Source organism: Vespa mandarinia, unplaced genomic scaffold (genome assembly GCF_050613455.1).
Source record: "Vespa mandarinia isolate Hongniang unplaced genomic scaffold, ASM5061345v1 scaffold_29, whole genome shotgun sequence".
In the NCBI taxonomy this organism is placed as follows: domain Eukaryota; kingdom Metazoa; phylum Arthropoda; class Insecta; order Hymenoptera; family Vespidae; genus Vespa; species Vespa mandarinia.
Genome location: NW_028197163.1, coordinates 49,828 through 64,253, shown reverse-complemented (window position 1 = coordinate 64,253; position 14,426 = coordinate 49,828). Strand labels below are relative to the sequence as shown.

Sequence of the window (14,426 nt, the reverse complement as noted above, 5' to 3'; positions counted from 1 at the left end):
TTACTTTGACAGCCCTCTGCTTCGGCTCCTGTTATCTAACGTTGCAACATTTTCTTAACTTTTTGCTTTCAATTATCGTTTTTCTTTCTCATTTCTTGCAACTGTATCTCTTAATTGTTCCACCTCATTACTGCAATCATCTGCATTTTCTTGAACATATGAATGAAAATAATTTCTACAAATAAATCATGAATCCTTATATGGTATTTATGTTATATCATCTATAATATTTTGTTTAAATAGGATTATTTTATATATGTTTAGGGTCTATGATTTGTCTTAATATATAATTCTTATGTTAATAACCCTTGAATGGAGATTAAAGTTTTTTTTACATTATCTATTTATCTTTATAAATAATTTAGAAATTTTAAAGAATAATATAGAATTTATTTTTAAAAGAATATTATCACTACCGATATTTATTTAATCGCAATAAAGCATCATAATCATGCTGCAATTGTTAATCAGTAAAATTAATCTACATTATAAACTATTGATTTTTACATATATAAATTATTCATTGATTATAAATTATATATAAGATATTTATATATATTAATTTTTGATTTTGAAGTCTAACAAGGCTCATGCAACTAATGGTTATATAAGATAATGTAGCGTTACATATAATTTTTCACTTAACTCAGTCACTCTATTTATTCCCATATTTTCATGTAATATAATTATTAATTATATTTTTTTAGGGTTTTCAAGAAGCGAACCTGACGCAAATTAATTGCAAATGAGACAGAACCCTATTCTCAATAGTAACACACGAGATTTAAGATAACAACTAATAGGAGAGTGAATAAGAATAAATATGAATGACAATAAAATAAATGCGGTAAGAAAGTATCCCAGGAAGTGATTTTAGAATCCTACTATAGCCAATCATCATATATAAAATGGAATGAACAGCAATGTAAAATTTCCATATTTCGATATATTCGAATTGAAATCTGATTCAAAATATATTATGGAAATGATACAAGGCGTACACAAATAAATGTAAATAAAAAGTAACTGTGATGTTTACATAAAGATGCGACTAAAAAGCAACTAGCAAGTAACTCAAAGACTAATTAGGCGCAAATCTGACGCAGTCTTGAGGGAACCCTATGCTCAAATGTCCCACCCGAGATATATAAATAATAATAACTATGACAGTAAATAAGAATGACAACGAAATTAATGCGATAGATAAGCCATCTATGAAATTATTATAGAAATTTACTTTAAACAATCTATTTATCAGATGAAGTATAAAGAGCATAGTAAAATGTACGTACTTCGATATTATCGAGTTGAAATCTGATACAAAAGATACTATTAAAATATCGCATCACAGAGGCAATTTAGACTGAACCAATCGACTGTACAATGCAACTGTGACGCTCACACATGCAACTAAGAAGCAACTAAGAAGTGACTAAAAGGCAACGGAAGCGCATGCAGGGAAAATTATAACAAGCGAATGCACTCCAGATGCAAATCAGATCCAAATCAGATGCAAACCAGACATAAACGAGACATAAACGAGATTCATCCATGTTCTCAAAATCCAACGCTAGGCGTATAATGCATTATCCGTGGGAGATTCAAAAAGAATAAATATATATGACAACGAAACAAATGTGACAGAGAAGGTGTCTACGAAACAAATTTAGAATTCTAATATATCAAATCGATTTATTTGATGAAGTAAGATTTATTTTTTAGAATGGAATTTATTTGAAGTAATATTTACAACGTAAAATATACGTAGTTCGCTATATTCCAGCTGAAATTAGTTTGAAAATATTTTCTTGATGTAAAGCAACGCAGATGCAACTAAACAGATGTAAAATGCAACTTTGACGCATACAGATGCAAATAAGAAGTAACAAAAAGGTAATTAAAAGGCAACTGAAATACATGCAGATAAAAATAAGGCAACCTCACACCAGATCCAATCAAGTCGCAAGAGTGATGCAAACCTGATGGAAGCATGAGGCAACCCCACTCACAAAGGTCCTACCCGTGTTTTACATATAATTGACAATAAGATAAAATAGGAATGATAAAAAAATAAATGCGCAAAAAATATTTATAAGGAATTATTTTTGAATGTTGTATATCCAATCAATTAATCTGTTCAAATAAGATCTGACAAGGAAAGTGTACGTACATCTATTTATTTGAGAAAGAATCAAATTAAAAAGATATTCTTCAAATCATATAATACAGATGCAATTCAGATTCAGTATATTTGTTCTAATGAGCAAATGTGACGCTTACACGAGTCATTAAGAAGCTACAATTTTGTTACTGAAAGTTATATGAAACGCATGCATAGATAACTAAACCTAGCAAACACAACAGACACAAACTAGAAGCAAATTAGACGAAAACCAGACGCAACCCTACGCAATACTATTTTTATAGTTCCTAAACGAGACTTATACATAATAATTAATACGAGATAAATCAGAGTAAATAGGATTGAAAACAAAATAAGTGCGTTTGAAAAGTTTTCTAAGTAATATTATTAGACTCCTAATATTCCCTTTCTATTTATCTGATGAATTATGATCAACAACAGAAAATGTACGTACATATATGTATTCGAGTTGGAATCAGGTTCAAAAATAATTTTTAACCCTTTACACTCAGCTGTCCCATCTCATGGGACATCGTAATTCTAGCGTATCACTGGGATGTCCCCTCTCATGAGACATTAAATTTGATTAGTGATTACGAGTAATTGAGTTATTTCAGCGCAACTTTTTAAAACATTCATGCTTCTTTGAAGTTTTCTCTTAAAATGGCATAAGAAATCAAATCAAAATATAATAGAATTACTAACATATATACAAAAAAATGTCAGCGAGTTATATGTCATACGAGAACGCGATATGCGTGCTCACTACGGTCCAAACACTTCAAACGCGCCACTTGAAAAAAGGGATAAGGCAAGTTTGTAGAAGAATTGTCGGTATGCAAACATAGCACGCACTGTATAGTGAAATTTATAATCATAAATATGATATCGTCCAAGCAACAAGGCGACGTAGAGAGTGCATAGATATCGATAGCGACGAAAGTGGTACGGAAGAACACACACCGCAACAGGACGGATTTCTTGGGAGTTGGAAATGAGTGTCATTAACTCATACATTAATTATCGTATCTCAAAACAAACAAATTATGAAAAGCCAATTGCGCACCACAAGTTTGTCAAGGCCAGTTGAGGGGAAATTTTCGTGAATCGAAAAACGCGTCCACCCACATCGTCTGCAGACAATAGATTAGAGAATAAACTACATATTCCAGATGTGGAAAAAAAAGTGGGATTGCACTGTTTGTTCTGACAGGAAAACATCTGTTGGCAGTTGTCAAACTACTTATTATTGTCGAACGTGCACTAATCAGCCTGCAATGCATTTTGGGGAGAGTTTTAATGTTTATCACACTGTACAAAATTACAACAAATAAAATAATAATTTTTTTGCAAGTATACATTTCTCGATTTCAACCAATTCATATAAGTCCAATATCATTATAGTATGTTATTTAGTTTCGAAACCATACTAAATAATACGAGGGTCTGTTAATGCACATTTCTGTCACAAAATATCGCTGAGTAACTGGTTGCTAATGTCCAGAATTGATAGGAGTGCAAAAGATTAAAATAAAAAAGCAGACACAATTTAGGGACAACCAATCGAATGCAAAATGAAACTGTGACGCTAACTGGCGCAACTAAGAAGTAACTATGAGACAATTAAAAGGCAACTGAAACGCATGAAGAGACAACTAAACCAAGCAAACATACCAGACACATACCTGTCAAAAAAAAATTGTAAACATATTTTGAGAGCTCCTACCCGTGACTTATTAATAATAATTAATTGGACAGTAATTAAGAATAAGTAGAAGCGATAACGACATAAGTGCGATAGAAAAGTTTTTCAAGAAATCATTCCAGAATTCAACCATATCCAATCTATTTATCAGTTGCAGTATGATTAAAAATGTAAAATGCACTTACTTCGTTATATTTCAGTTGAAATTATATTCAAAAGATATTCTTCAAGTAATGAAACAGAGACGCAATACAGACTCATTATTTTAGACATAAAATGTAACCGTGACGCTAACACACGTAATTAAGAAGTGACAAAGAAGAAATTTAATAGTAACTAAAACGTAGGTAGACACAACTAAACCAAGCAAACACACACTAGACGCTAATCAATGGCGAATATGTCGCAACTAAATTTACAAAGGTCCTACCCCAGACTTATTAATAATATTTGGCTGCTGACGTATTTTTTCGGACATATGCCAAAACTGCGGCACTAATTGCTCGTGTATGGGAAAAAATTTAAAGCACCTTTCATACAATGAACTCACTTCTATTGCAATCCAACAAGAAAAATTAAGAAATACCATTTATTTACATAAATTTGTTTTAATGAATTCTGTGAGTAAAATTGGTAATAAGCACTTATAATTCAATCAAATGAACACAAAAAATTTCTTATAATCTTTTGCATAAAAAAATTTTTCACATTTTTGGCACAACATTGGATTAGTGCGAAAGCATTTCTCAGCAGTCAAACGGTTAAATAGGACGGTAAATAAGATTAAATAGCCATGATAACAAAATAAGTGCGGTAAAAAAATTTTCAATGGGATTATTTCAAATTTCCACTATCTATAAACTATTTATTTGTAGAAGTGCGATTAGCATTGTAAAATATGTGTACTACAATATATTCAATATGAAATCAGACTAAAAATACCTTATAGAAATGACGCAACGCAGAAGCAAGCAAACAATTGTAAATGTAAAAGTGACACATCTAGACTCTCCTAAGGAACAATTACGAGGAAACTAAAAGGCAAAACAAACGCATGCAAACATAAAAGTAGCAAGCGATAGCACACCAGACCCAAATCAGACAAACAAGTTGTAATACTATTGCCGTAGGTCAGAACCGATACACATAAACAATTATTAATAGGAGAGTAAATATGAATATGAAGAGAAGACAGCGAAATATATTCGATAGTATAGTTCCCTAAGAAATTATTTTAGAATACTAATATATTCAATCTATTTATCGGTTGAAGTATGATCAGCTATGTGAAATATATGTACTTCGATGTATTCAAGTTAGAATCAGGCACAAAATATATCATAGAAAGAACGCAACCCAGATGAAACAAAACGGATGTAATGTGTAACTGTGATGATTCCAGGCGCACTTAAGAAACAATTGAGGGGTAACCAAAAGGCAACTAAATCGGATAATGGTACAACTAATACTGGCAAGTCCATTTCATTCGCATAACAGATGCGAACTAAATGCAAAAACATTCAACCGTGATGCAACCCTATTCTTATAGATCCTACACGAGATTTATAAATAATAATTAATAGGACAGTAAACAAGAGAAAGTAGGGATAACTACGAAGTAGTTGCGTTAGAAAAATTTTCTGAAAAATTATTTAAGAATACCGCTATATCCTGTATATTTATCTGTTTAAATATGATTAGTAGTTTAATATGTACGTACTATTATATTTTCGAGTTGGAATCAGATTCAATAAATATTCTTAAAATAAAGCATCCTAGATGCAACCGGACACAGCCATTTGGATGTAGAATACAAATATGACTCTAGCACAGGCTAATACGAAGCAAATAATACATAACTATAAGCAACTGAAATTCATGCAGATACAAATATAGTAAACTATCGCAGAACAGATGCTAATCAGACGCACAAATATTGCAATCTTTTTTCAACGGTTCTACTGGAGAATATGGTCCTACTCTGGTACAATTGGAGGTAAAATTTAACTATGAAGCTTAGATATGCAATTAAGAACTCACTAAGAAGTAACTGAAAGGCACCAGAAATGCAATCAGACTAAACTACAACAAGCGATACAAAACCAGACGTAAATAAGACACCAATCAGACCCAAAGAATTCGTTATCCATTCCACAATGGTCCTATCTGATATTTAAATACAATAGTAAACAGGTTAGTAATTATGAATGATAAAGAAGTACATACGAAAGGGTTTTCTAAGAAATATATTTAGAATTTTACTATGACATCAGACTCAAAATATAATCGTGAAATAATGCAGCCCTGAAGCGATTAAATATTTGTAAGATGCAACTGCGATTTTTAGAAACGCAACTGAGACGCAACTAAAAAGTAACAAACAATACCTGGAACTTATGCAGACAAAGATCATACGAGCAAGCGCACACAAGTTGTAATTGTGACACATCCCTATTCTCAAAGTTCCTACACGAGAGTAGTATATAGCAATTAATAGAGGAGAACATAAAAATAATTAGGTGTGACAAGGAAATGGTGCGATAGAGAAGTTTTCTAACAAATGATATTAGAATTATACTATTTCCAATATATTTATCTGTTGGAGTATTATCTGCATTGTAAAATGTTTCGGCCTACATAAATGCGAATTGTAATTATATTCAAACTCTTTTCTTAATAAAACGCAAATCCTACGCTACCCAGACGCAAATCTGACACAACCATATATTAAATAGGTAATACCCGAGACTTATAATAATTATAAATGAGTTAATAAAAAAGCATAAAAAGGAAAGACAATTATATGAATTCGATAGAAAAGTTTTTTAGTAAATAATTTTAGAATTCCTTTATATTCATTCTATTAATCAGTTGATGATAGATGCAAAATATAAGTACTTGAATATGTTCGATCTGAAATCATATTCAAGACATATACTAAACATAATTCCACCCCTGAGAAACTCTAATGAATCCCAGATGCATTTCTGAAGAACTCTATCTCAACACTGATTCAATCCTGACGTATCCGAGACGAAAAACTAACAAAAAACTAGCACAAACGATACCCAATTCTCAAAGTAATTTACCGAGACATTTAAAAAATAATTAGTTGAAAATAAATGAATTAATATATATGACAAGGAAATTAGTGCAATAGAATTCATAAAGTAGAAGCAACCCATTCATCAAAAGTCCTACATGAGAATAATAAATAATAATTAATAGGATAGTAAATATGGAGAAATAAGTTACATGGAGACGTTTTTTAAGAAATTAATTTTGAATTCTACTAAAGCATATCTATTTATTTGTCCATTTTTGATTGGAAATGTAAATGTATGTGCTTCGATATATTCAAATAAAACAAATAAAAATAAATATGATGGTCAAAGAAATACGTGCAATAGAAAAGTATTCCAAGTAGTAATTTTCAAATAAAGTATAGCATATACTTTCATCTGTTGAAATATGATAAACAGTGTAACACATACATACTTCTTTACTTTCCAATTGGAATGAGATTCAAATGATACTCTTTAAATATAGCAACCGATACGCAACCCTGACTCAACAATTCGAAAGTAAAATGAAACTGGAATAAGACAAAATCTGGCTCATATAGAATGAAACTAAGTGGTGAAAAAAGGCAACTGGAACGCACACAGACAAAATTATAACAAGCGATCGCTCATTAGGCGCAAACCTGACGAAATCCTGACTCAAAACATAGGTAAACATAACGCAAAAGTTATGTAAACTTATTTTCAAACTTCAGCCTGATATTTTTAAGTAATAATTAATAAGATTGTAAATAAGAATATAGGAATAACACTGAAATAAGTGCGATAGTACAGAACTCTAAGATATTATTTTAGAATTCCACTATCAATTACATCTATATCTGCGACCTGTTTGTACGGTGAAGTTTGAAAATACGTGTAAAATATACGTTCTTACATATTTTTGAGATTAAGTCAGTTTTTAAACTTATTTTTAAAGTAATGCAACACAGAAGCTAATCAAACTTAATCGATTGTAAAATACAAAAGGACGCTCACCGATGGAACTAAAAAGAACCCAAGAGGTATCTAAAAGGCAACAGAAACACATGCAGACAAAAATAAAGCAACACACCTGTCGCAAACCAGACGCACACATGTAGTAACCCTATTCTCAAAAGTCCCACCCCAAACTTACAAATTATAATTAATTGAAGAGTAAGTATGTTAATATATGAAAGACAACAAAATAAGTAGGATAGAAAATTTATCTGAGGAATCATTATGGAATTCTTCTATTTCCAATATATTTATATGATTAATTATGATTATCTATGAAAAATGTTCAAAGTATAAATGGATAGTATATAATAGAATTCTAAAATTATTTCTTAAAAGATATTTCTGGCGCATTTATTTTCTTGTCAATCATATTTACAGTACAATTATTTAATACGTATAAGACCCTAGAAGATCCTATGAGAACAGAGTTTGATCACGTTTGCATTTTCCTTGCGTCTGGATCGCTTCTAATTTGAGCCAAATTAGGTTTGACAGTACTATTTGTACCTGCATGCGTAACAGTTGCATTCTGGTTACCTCTTAGTTGCTTCTTAGTTTTGTCTGGAATTTTCACAGTAGCATTTTACATACTACAGTTTGAGTTCGATTGAATCTTTGTTAGATTGTTTAAATAAAATTTTTTGAATAAGATTTCAAAACGAGATTTGAAATCATATTCAAAATAAATTCATGAAATAATGCAACGCATATGATCTGAAGTGATGTACAATTTTATCGCTAACAGAAGAAATTAAGTAGTAAATAAAAGGCAACTGATGTGAATGCGGAAGCGACTAGGTACAAGCAAACGAACACAAAAAGCTAGCCAAACGAAACTAGAGGCAACCGTTGCGTTACCCTATTCTTAAAAATCCTACCTGCAATTTATAAATAATAATTAAATACTAGTAAATGAGTTGGAATGACAACATTATAAAAAATATACATAAGTTTTCAAAGGATTTATTTTTGAATTCTACTATATCCAACCTCTCTATCTGTTGAAGAATGATTAGTAGTGTAAAGTATAAGCTTTTTATATTTTTGTGCTAGGATCTGACTCAACATATATACTTAAAGTAACGCAATGCAGATACAACCTAACAAATATAAATGCGACTATTATCTTTACAGTGGCAACTATGAAGTTACTAAGAAGTAGGAGAAAGACAAGTAAAACGCATACAGGTCCTACTTAAGCAAGCAAACAAACTCCAAAACAAAATGTTGTTGCGAAAAAGACCTTAAATAAACGCTACAATATTCTCAAAAGTTTTCAAAAAGGCTAAAAAATAATAGTAAATAGCAAAAAATATAAAAATATACAGAAAATATAAGTCAATATGTACGGAAGAAAGTTTCTCATAGGGATTATAATAAAATCATAATATAACCAATCTATTTATGTGTTTAAGTATGATGAGCAAAATGTACGTACATATATACGCTAGAGTTGGAATCACATACAGAAGATTTTCTCAAATTAATGCTACCAGGCGCAAGCGAGTCTCAGCCAATCGGATGAAAAATGTAATTGTCGCAAATACAGACACAACACCGTAGTAACTAAGAGATAAGTAAAAGGTAACTAAAACGCATGCTGATACTAATAAAATAAGTAAAGGCACACCAGTAGCAACCTTGACACATTCTATACGCAAACGTGATGCAAACCTATACACAAAGATCCAACCTGATACAAATAAATAATTATTAATAGGATAATACTTTAATGTACATAAGAAGGACAACTAAATACGATCGATATAAAAATATTCATACGAATTATTTTAGAATTCTACTATATACCATTTATTAATGTGTTGAAATATGATTAGGAAAATGTACGTAAATATATGAATGTGAGTTCGAATCAGATACAGAAAATATTCTTAAATTGACATAATACAGATGGAATTGCAAAAAAGAAGCGACTGAGTAGAAACTGAAAGGTAAGTGTAACAAACCGGAAACAAATAAAGCAGGCAGACGCACCCGAGACCCAAATCAGATATAAACCTATTCTCGAATATTCTAAACGAAACTTATAAATAATTGTTAATAAAAGAGTAAATAAGTTTAAATACGAATGACAACGAAATAAATGCGATGATAAAGATATCAAAGAAATTATTTTATTAATCTACTATACTTATTCTATTTACCTGTTTCTGTATAACCGGAAAAGTAAAATGTATGAATTTTGATATATTCAAGTTGGAATGCGATACAAAATATAATCCACTCATTACGCAACGTATACATAAACAAGATATATAAAATACAACTGTAAAGTTGAAACACGCAAATAATAAGTGATGAAGAGTTTTCAAAATAGCAATTAGATAGAATGTAGACACAAGAAATTCGGTTAGACGTACAGCAGACGCAAATAAGAAGCAAACAAGATGCAACGCCTCTCTCAGAGGCTCTCTCTCTATCCGAAAGGTATATATTTAATTATAAATAGGAGAAAAATGGGAATAAATTTAATAGGAAACGAAATAAGTGCTATAGAGAAGTTTTCTGAGGATTAATTTAGAAATCTACTATATCGAAACCTTTTATATGTTGAAATATAATTAGCAGTGTAACATGTTCGTATTTCGTTATATTCGGATTGTATTCTGATTCAAATGATGCTCGTAAAACAACGTAACACATATTCAACCCTAAATCAAAAAATCGAAGGTAAAATGCAACTGTGAGGATTCTAGGATCATCAAAGAAGCAACTAAAAGTTAACTAATATGAAACTGAAAGGCATGCAAACACAACTAAAGCTAGCAAACGATTATTAAGCACGACCGTTCGTGCTTTTCGAATTTCAGGCAACGAAAGTATAATACTCGTTAGGATTTTTAAACACTTAAGCGATACTGACGTGTGTGTTAAAATAAAGCTGACTCTACTATAAAATTAGCGCTGGCGAGATATTCTAATCGAAATTTCAATGAAATAAAACGAAGTCCACGATAGATCCTTCAATCGCATCCGAACGCCCAAACAAAAGTTACAATAATATTGATTCTACTCCATAATAAGCTAATAGTAAAACTGAAGATAATACTCACCATTTGTATTTGGAGACATAATAGGTGATGAACTTGAAGTATATTTTAGGGAATATTGCGTATTTCTGAAAGGATCTGTAAACAATGCGAATTATATGATTCAAGACATTGGGAATAAGATAAATATCGTTGTTTTAAGTTGGTTAGCAATTCGTGCCATTATGTCGTACAAAAATTCGCACAAGCAATCATTATTTAGCACAATTTTCTTTCCTAGATTTGTATTGAAACATTAATTCTATATTTTCTATCGTTTTAACATACTATGAATGAATTCTCATCGTGACTGTGATAAAATTACAAAATTCTCTTTGTCTCATCGTATTTATTTACCTCCATTGAATGTCGAATCGTACACCATAATGTTTCATTATGTTTTTTTATGGACTTTTAAGCCTAAAATATTAAAATTCTGTCTAAATAATTAGGGAGTTATATTATCACCATGTTCGAGTAATAATATAAATAGAGGCATTTCTCTTTGCCCTGTTTTCTTCCACTTTTATTCATTTTTTTACATAATATTTCATTTAATTCTACCCAATTGAGCGTAATGCCTTATCTGGTTTTACAATGTGAATATAATATATAGAACACGTTCATTCCAGATATAAATATGTAGTTTAGTATTATTGTCAAGACTGTGGAGTCAGTTGGTAGCAGCGATGAATAGGAATTGTTGAGTTAACAAAGTACAATGAACGTTTCTAGCCAAACCAATGTTAAAAATTGTCAATAACAAAAATTTCGATGAGCTGCAATATAATCTTCATAAGGTATGAAAAGAGAGTTAATCATAAGAAAAATTACAAAATATATGATTATTTATTTACTCATTCAAATGTCTGAAGGTGTTAAGGGATGATTCAATAATGGTGTGTAGAGATGAAAATGTAACGTATCCTGGTCCACAAACTGCTAAGAAAGGTGAGAGAGGAAATTTTATGAAGTTAGTTCCTGTATAAATGCTACAGGAATGCAAGACTTTATGAAACCAAATGATTTTAAAGAGGCGGAATGGTAGTATATGTATTTAATCTACGACTAAGCAGATTCAGTAGATTTGATATAGAAGTAAATTTAAACATAGCAAAAGGAAAATATGTTTGTTTTAGAATTATACAAATTACAGTATGATCAACAAAAATGCATAATTTTCAATCGTGTTACGTATCTGGGAGCTGTAGCAGTGAATACACCAAAGTCATAAAGTGAAATACAACGTAATATGAATATTTTAAATGCCGAACAATATCTTAAATTGGGTATCAACATTTCAGTCTTTGTACAAAGTAGATCCCAAGGAACTTTATAGGATAAAAATTCGATATGCTAAAGATGAAAATTGAAGTGGAAGTTCTTTTTTTAATTACGATATAATAAAACGTACTTTACCATTGATTAAAATACATAATTATCATGATTTGTCTAGTTTATACGATGTTGTCATTTAGCAAATAATTGCCCAATATGAAATACTATTAATTTCATTTTATACACGTGGAGAAAGTTCCGGACTTTGTCCCGCGTGCTTTGCTTTCATATGGTCTCATTGCAAAAACGTGGAAACTGCTATTTATCAATATCATGTTTTCAGATGTGATATACAAAGCGCAGTAAGTGTTATATTATAATTAATTTCATTGCTTTTCTCGATTACCACGAAATCCATTATTAATTAATCATTTGTAAGCAGGATGAACAAAAGTCAGATTCTTATTTTAAATCCTTCCACTGAACATAACGATCAATGATAAATTCATTAACCGTGATTGACCTTAATAATTATGACTCAGGCGACGAAGCATTTAATTCTCATGTATTTATTCATGAAATTATCGTGGAAGTAAAGGAGGAAGATGGCAAAAATGAAGTAGTACAGTTCCTAAGGATAGGAAGTATTTCAAAGGTAGGATTAATTTAGTTACGCATAGTTGTTTGATTATACAACTTGTATCCAGTAAGCAACGGTGTATAATTATTGTAGATGAAACATTTATTGGTTTTCCTGATAACACTATACATGAGGTGAAACATAGCAATATGCGTTAATTTGAAATGGTATACAATTTTAATATGACAATAAATTGATATAAAATTGATATAAATAATTATACGACATCAAACCATTTCTTCTGCCTGTTTATCTACTAAATATTTTTAATAGACATGTATATCGTATTTATAATAGTTGTTGTTGTTACATCAAGTTAGCAATGACTCATCATTCCAGGATTGTTTTTACCATATATGTGACCAGGGAGATCCAGCTAACCCAGTTTTGGAAACTCTTGATATAAGGGTATCAAGAGAGGACAAAATTTTCATTAAAATAGCAGTTCATTCAGTTATAAGATGTACCAGGGAATTAGTTTGATTCGATTCTCCTGTTAAAGTATTTCCAAAAATGATAGATTTTGGTACTTTAATAAGAGATATTTAGTACAATAATTTTTCTTATGTCTAAAAACGTAAATTGCTTTTCACATCCAATAGTATTCTTATCATTACACAAATTATTAGCATTATAAATTTTTTAAGACTGACTTTTTTAATACAGATAATATCTGGCGATGGAATTTCATTACGACGTACAAGGTATAGAAACATCAGAAGAATTGATTAGGAGCAGAAAAAATATTGCTCTTTAATGAGCTTCAAAAATATGCGTCGTCACATTAAATCTCACGGTGAGAATAAATTCAGGTCTTAAAAATATTATGATATAATATTCAGATTTTATTATAATATAATGTAATAAAATTTCTATAATGTCAATAATATATATTTTTATTTATGTACCTATAGATGGAAATGAACAAATGTTATGCTGAACAGGAGAGGTATCGATAGATTTTTCTGCAGATGAATTGGCAAGCCGTGGAGATGTTGGGAAAAAATGATAACTGTCCGATTTTTTAATATTACTGACAAAACAAGGAATTCATGGAACATAACGCATAGAGGTATGTCAACTTTTAAGTAATTGATTCAGTTCCCAAGAGATGATGTACAAATATAGAACAATGATTACTAGGTTTATCATATTAGATTAATTTCCCACCATACTCCACCACTTTGCTTTTACATTGTTAATGTGACATTATGTATAATATATAATGAAATGCGATATTGTTAGCGAAACGTATATGAAATAAATTAACAGAAATGTTACTGAGAATGTGTTATATTGAGGGACATCAACGGAATTATTCCAGTGCATGATTTTCTCAAAGGGACCGATGGTTTAGGCCAGGATTCTTTGAACAAAATACGTAAAGTTTGTGCAGCATTTAAACTAGAAGTTGCATATTGCCAAAGTTTTATTTCATAAGTTGCTAGTTTATTGTAATTTTTGTAAATAATTAATTGAAGCAACCTAAACATTTTTGCATCATACATATACCATAATATTATCGATTAATTTTATTGCTTGATAT

The 14,426-nt window shown here is 30.4% G+C and overlaps 1 pseudogene; it reads left to right on the top strand.

Annotated features, from left to right (window-relative positions):
- Positions 1 to 11,539: 11,539 nt before the first annotated feature.
- Positions 11,540 to 14,320, top strand: LOC146872159 (rab GTPase-activating protein 1-like; annotated as a pseudogene).
- Positions 14,321 to 14,426: the final 106 nt, after the last annotated feature.